A 6,000-nucleotide genomic window follows, 5' to 3' on the forward strand; every position below is an offset into this window, starting at 1 on the left:
TGGCTCTGGAGGAGAAAGTGAGGCTAGTGACTTTGCACAGCCTCCCTCACTCAAATCAAAGTCAATTGCAAGTCATGTCATCATCTCCTTGATGTCATGGTCCCCTTTGAGAATGAAGGATAACCACACACAATATCACTTAGCACTTATGTCCGTTGGACTAGTCACTTTTCATCTTTTGGCATCAGTTTCATAACCTATAAATGGTAGATGGTGGGATTAGATTAGAAGGTCCCTTCTAGCTATAAATCTATTATCCTTCTTATTGTCATATTCTCTATGAATTTCCTAAATTCAGCTATTTTTTTTTTACATTTAATATTATAGGCTCAAAGTTTATTTTCAAAATATCTCAGAGGGAAAGATTCTGTAAGAATGGAAAAGACCTTAGCAATCAAAGTCATCAGTTGACTCATTCTTATAAAATAGTTATGTCAATTACAAGCATTTATTAAATGCCTGCTATGTTCTGGGCGCCATGTTAAATGCTGGGGATTCAAAGAGAGGTAAAAATAGTTCCTGTTCTCAAGAGAATAGGTGAAACAATGCGAAAACAACTATGAATATAAAAGATACGTACAAGGCGGTCTGGTGTAATCCCAGAGGGTAGACTGGAGGGAGACTGGAAAGACCTCTTGTAAAAGGGGGGATTTTTTTCTGAGACTTGAAGAAAGCCAGGAAGTAGAAGTGATGAAGGAGCACATTCCGGCCATGGCGGACAGCCAGTGAAAAGGCATGGACCAGGGAGATGGAGTCAGAGCAGCTAGAGGGCAAAATGGAGAAAGCACCAGGCCCAAAGTCAGGAAAACATCTTGAGTAAAAATCTGGCCTCAGACACTTACTAGCTGTGTGACCCTGGGCAAGTCACTTAACCCCGTTTGCCTCGTTTTTCTCATTTGTAAAATGAGCTGGAGAAGGAAATGGCAAACCACTCCAGATCTTTGCCAAGAAAACCCTAAATAGGATCATGGAGAGTCATACATGACTGAAACAACTGGGCAGCAATAAAAGGAGATGGGGTATCTTATGTGATAAGTAACAAGGAGGCAAATGTAAATGGATCCTAGAGTACACGGAAGGGAGAGTAAGTATCATGTCAGAAACCTGAAATTCAGGAAGAAGCTGGTTATGAAGGGTTTTCAAGGCCAAATGGATTAATGTTGGGTGTAATAACAACACACTCGGGAGTTTATTCCGTGTGACAGTGTCATGACCAGCTCATTCAGCTCACTTTGAAGACTCGAGACCAGCTTGATCTTATATCTCGAATGCGTGTTGAATGAGGCGAGAGACAAGATGGAATTAGCTCCGTTTATTATCTGAGGGTTAGGGTTTTTAATATCTTTGACTCATGGGAACATACCCCAATGTAACAGTGGACAAAGCAACAAAGTTTACATATCTTTACCGACAGGCAACACCGAGAATTTTTCTCATACGAATACCAATCAAAGTATCAACAAGCACGTCTCTTTGCAACATTATCCTGGCTGTGTCCTTCTCCCATGCTATTCCCGTGAAAACGCCATGTACTTCTTGTTCCCGGAATGTCCCAATACTTGATACATGTTTGTGCTAGAGCTAGCCGTGCTTGAGCTATCAACATTGTTTATGGTTGAGCTTGCCTAGCCACCCTTCTTTCTGGGGAATGGAGAACCGATCCAGGCCAAGGAGCAAGTTCTTCACCTGAGAGGGCTTATACAGCCATCAGGGTCAGAGTCCTACTCACCTGTGGTCCTCTACATGACGGAGCAGACTGTGGGAAAGGGGGTAACGTGGTCAGACCTATACACTTTAAGAAGTTCAAGATCAGTTTGGTAGGTGAGTGGAGGATGGTTTGAAGTGGGGAGAGATTTAAAGCAGGAAGACCAACCAGCAGGCTATTGCAATAGTCCAGGCATGAGGTGATAAAGGCCTGCACCCGGGTGGTGGCCGTGTCAGAGGAGAGAAGTGGGGGGCATATAAGAGAGATCTTGTGAAGATAGAGTTAACAGGACTTCGCAACAGATTGGCTATAGGGGGTAAGGGAAAGAAGAGCCAAGAATGACACCCAGGTGGTAAGTTTGGATGACTGGAAGGATGGTGGTGCCCTCAACAGTAATAGGGAAGTTAGGAAGAGCTTGAAAGAAGAGATAATGAATTCAGTTTTGGACAGGTTGAATTTAAGCTGTCTCTGGGACATCCAGTTTGAGATGTCCAATAACCAATTAGTCTTGTTGTTATTGTTTGTCCTTTGTTTTGAAGGGGACCAATGACATCACAGGGAGAATGGTTATGTATAGCTAAATAAAGAGATCTGAAAATCAACTGCATGAGTTGATAATTCTGAGACAGAATAGAATGTCAAGAATAGGGTGATCAACTATGTCAAAGGCTACGGAGAGGTCAAGAAGGATGAGATTTGAGAAAATGCCATTAAATTTGGCAATTAAGAAATCACCATTAACTTTGGGGAGAGCATCTCCAGGTTGGAAGCCAGACTTCATAGAGTTAAGATGAGAGTCGGAGAAAAAGAAATGGAAGCACCAACTGTTGGTGGTCTTCTCAAGGAGTTTAGAGGATGGTCTATGTACAATTTGAAGGTGTTCTTTAAAATATGTGAAAACAGAACAGGAAGACTTATTCTTCAACATACTTTTCTACAACAGACTACCATCTTTCACCATCCAACAACTAACCTAGAGGTCTAGAAAATAGAAAATCTTAGCATGTCCATTGTTTGATGATTTTCCCCCCACTTGACTTTATGGAGCAAAATATAACTCTCATAGCTCTCCTCCAGTAAGGTGTCTTCTATGCAGATATTGAAATCATAAAATATTCAAGAAACATGCAACCTAAAATAACTTTGTCCAGTAATCCATAAGCAAAACATAAGCACAGAGAAATGAGCTCACCTAAGGTATTTGGCAATGCCATGGAGGTGTAAATGACCTTGTGGAATCCGTAGTTATTCAAAAAGAGATCAGCTTAGCCACACTTAAGGAAAAAACAAAGTAATTGAAAAATTCCTTATTACCTTGATGATGGCTGACTAGGCATCTTATTGGGTGACTCCATCTTTCTATATGCCCTCAGTGGACACTCTAGATGGAAAAAGAGCTGAGCTTACAGTTTTCTAGGAGGAAACTGGATTACATTTGGGAAACTGTGCAGGGTTTCCAGCAATTCCAAATTGCTTACTCATGTAGCCATCCCTTTTCTCCTTTCCTCTCCCTATTCTCACCTCTCTTGTCCCCACACTGAGAGGATCTTCTAAGGAAGATTTCCTTTTCTTTTTTTTTTTTTGGAAGATTTTCTCCAAAAAGATATATATAAATAAGAATTCCATAGATGGGACCATGAAAAAAGTTCTTGCACAAGTGAGATCATTAATCTTTTAAAATACCTAAATGTGGAATTTTAAAGCTGACAGGGACCTTGAAGGTCTTCTAGCCCAAATACCTCTTTTCTTATTCAAGTGAGGAAACAGAGGTCCGCTGCTTGACATGAAACAGGTTGCCCGAAGCCACTGAATGGCAGAGCTGCAATTGACTTCCATTCCATAACTTTTATCCCAGTAGTATCTCTGATGCCCTTTATTTATTAAAATACATTCATATTGACAGCTTTTCATTTTTATATAATCTATATTGCCTAATATATTCCTTCCCCTTCCTAGAGGGCCATTACTTATAACAAAGGATAAAAAGAAAAAGAAGCAAAACTAACCCATTCATTGAAAAAAATCTGATGCTATCTATGGTGTTCCACACCCATAGTCCTTCACCTCTGTAAAAAAGGGAGGGAGATGCCCTCTCAAATCTCTTCTTTGGGACAAGTTTGGTCATTATAATTTTATAACACTCAGTTTCAGTTATTTTGTGGGATTTTTATAGTCATTTTATATGGTGTTTTTTCTGGTTCTGCTTTACCTCACTTCACATTTGTTCATATAAATCTTTCTGTGCTTCTTGAATTTCCTTGAAAAAAAATTTACATCATCCAAAAATGTATATACCCTTTGAGAAATACTGACTTTTACTTTTGCTTTTAAGAACTGGTTTCCAAAGCTTCTATGAATTCAGTAAGGCTTTCATCATCAGGAAACATTTGTTTATGCTCTTGATATTTATGCATTGTTCAGTTAGGATTTGGAACTGTCCATTAACTTGTTAATAATGACTAGTGTCAATGGTTTTCCTAACCATTTGAGATCTGAAAGCCTTAATGTTTGTTGGTTCATTCTGTTAGAACATTTGATTTTTCGTACTTTAATTGTTATTCTATTTAACTTGCTTATGTCTTCTGTGTCCCCAATAAGATTTCCACATACAATTGAATGGGCAGCCTATTGCATTAGTCCATCACAGGAGGACCTGAGTTCAAATACGGCCTCAGACCAAACACTTGACACTTCCTAGGTGTGTGACCTGGGCAAGTCACTTAACCCCCCCAATTGCCTAAAAAAAAAAGATTCCATTCAATAAACGTTTGTTAAGCTCACACTCTGTGCCAACACTGTGCTAAGCTGGTTGTATTGTGGTTTGTGGTTTTGTCCTTCATTTTCAAAGAGGACCTTGACATCAAGGAGATGATGACATGACTTTCAATTGGATTTGATTTGAGTGAATGAGGGCTGTGCAGAGTTACCAGCCTCACTTTCTCCTCCAGAGCCATCTGGGTCCAGTGGCCAGGTATGGATCAGGACAACCAGAGATAGCCCAGGATGCAGTGGGAGACCTTGGCCTTTTCAAGCTAAGGTCTTTTCAAGTTCTCATTTTGAGGCAACACCCATTCAATTAAGAGGCCTCTTTAAGAAGTGAGTCAAGGGATGGCCCCTTTAATAAAAAAAAATCGAACTAGGAGGGGAAGAGCACTGGGGATACAAATAAGAAAAGAGAAAAAAATAGTCCCTGCCCTCAAGAAGTTTATAATCTATGGGGAAGATTATACACAAAAGGAATCTGACAAGGGAAGAGGATTCTAGGGGGTACCCAGCATATAGGCATCTTGTTCCATGATGTTGAAACCAAACAAAGCGGCAGATGGAATGTGGGATGAATTGGAAGGTCAATTCCTGCCACCTATGAAGGAAAGCTTTGGGAGCAGTTAAGTGTTCCACCTTCCAGCCCTCCAGTCAGGGGGGAGAGAAAGATGGAAAGGTGTTGAGTATCCAAGGTTTGATTGGCACATCAGAAGCAATCAGCTTATCCTGAGAAGGACATCTTGTTCATGAGATGACAAATGGACAGCTCAAATGCTGCAATATTATGCATGAAATATTTAAGGAAAGTCCCCACGAATTCCAGAGTGAAGGCATATGGAAAGATATGGACAAAAATCCAACAGTATGAGAAAACATGGATAGGTTGTGAGCTAAGCCAGCAGAGGGAGTAACTGTTCCAATGAGATCACAGACCTATAGAATTGGGGAGTTTTAAACAGAGCAAGCACCTTAGAGCACACTAAGTTCAACTTCCTATCTTATGGAAAAATTCCCTCTACAACATCCTTGTCAATTTCTCTCTGCTTCCATGTTGGAGATCCAGGCTGAAAAAAAAATATATCTGATTATGTTAGACAGCTATAGTTGAGCATATAATTGGATTGTAAATTTGAGGCCATTAAAAAAAAATCTGTGTATCCCAGGCAACCAACTGAACTGTTTGTTCCTAGCAACAATTTTAAACTCACCTCATCAATACATCAGTTGTCCAGCAGAGGGCATTCTTTTCCTATAAACGCCCATTGGGTACATATCTGACCAGTGAAATGGACAACTGTGTACACTGTAGGATGAAGTGTGAGTCTCAAGATGGAGCAGGATTTCTGTTGGGTTTCATTTACGGAAAATGGTATTTCAAATGTTGCCTAGTTGTAAACTATTTTCCATTATTTTCTCTCCCATTTATCTAAATTGACCCCTTAGAGTTGACAAATGATATATAGGAGCTATAGAAAATAGTCCCATAATTGTCCATATTCTACATTAAGCTCTGCCTTCAAAGAAGGGGATGG

The sequence above is a fragment of the Phascolarctos cinereus genome, unplaced genomic scaffold, assembly GCF_003287225.1.
Source record: "Phascolarctos cinereus isolate Bilbo 61053 unplaced genomic scaffold, phaCin_HiC Scaffold_9;HRSCAF=440, whole genome shotgun sequence".
Taxonomy (NCBI): Eukaryota; Metazoa; Chordata; class Mammalia; order Diprotodontia; family Phascolarctidae; genus Phascolarctos; species Phascolarctos cinereus.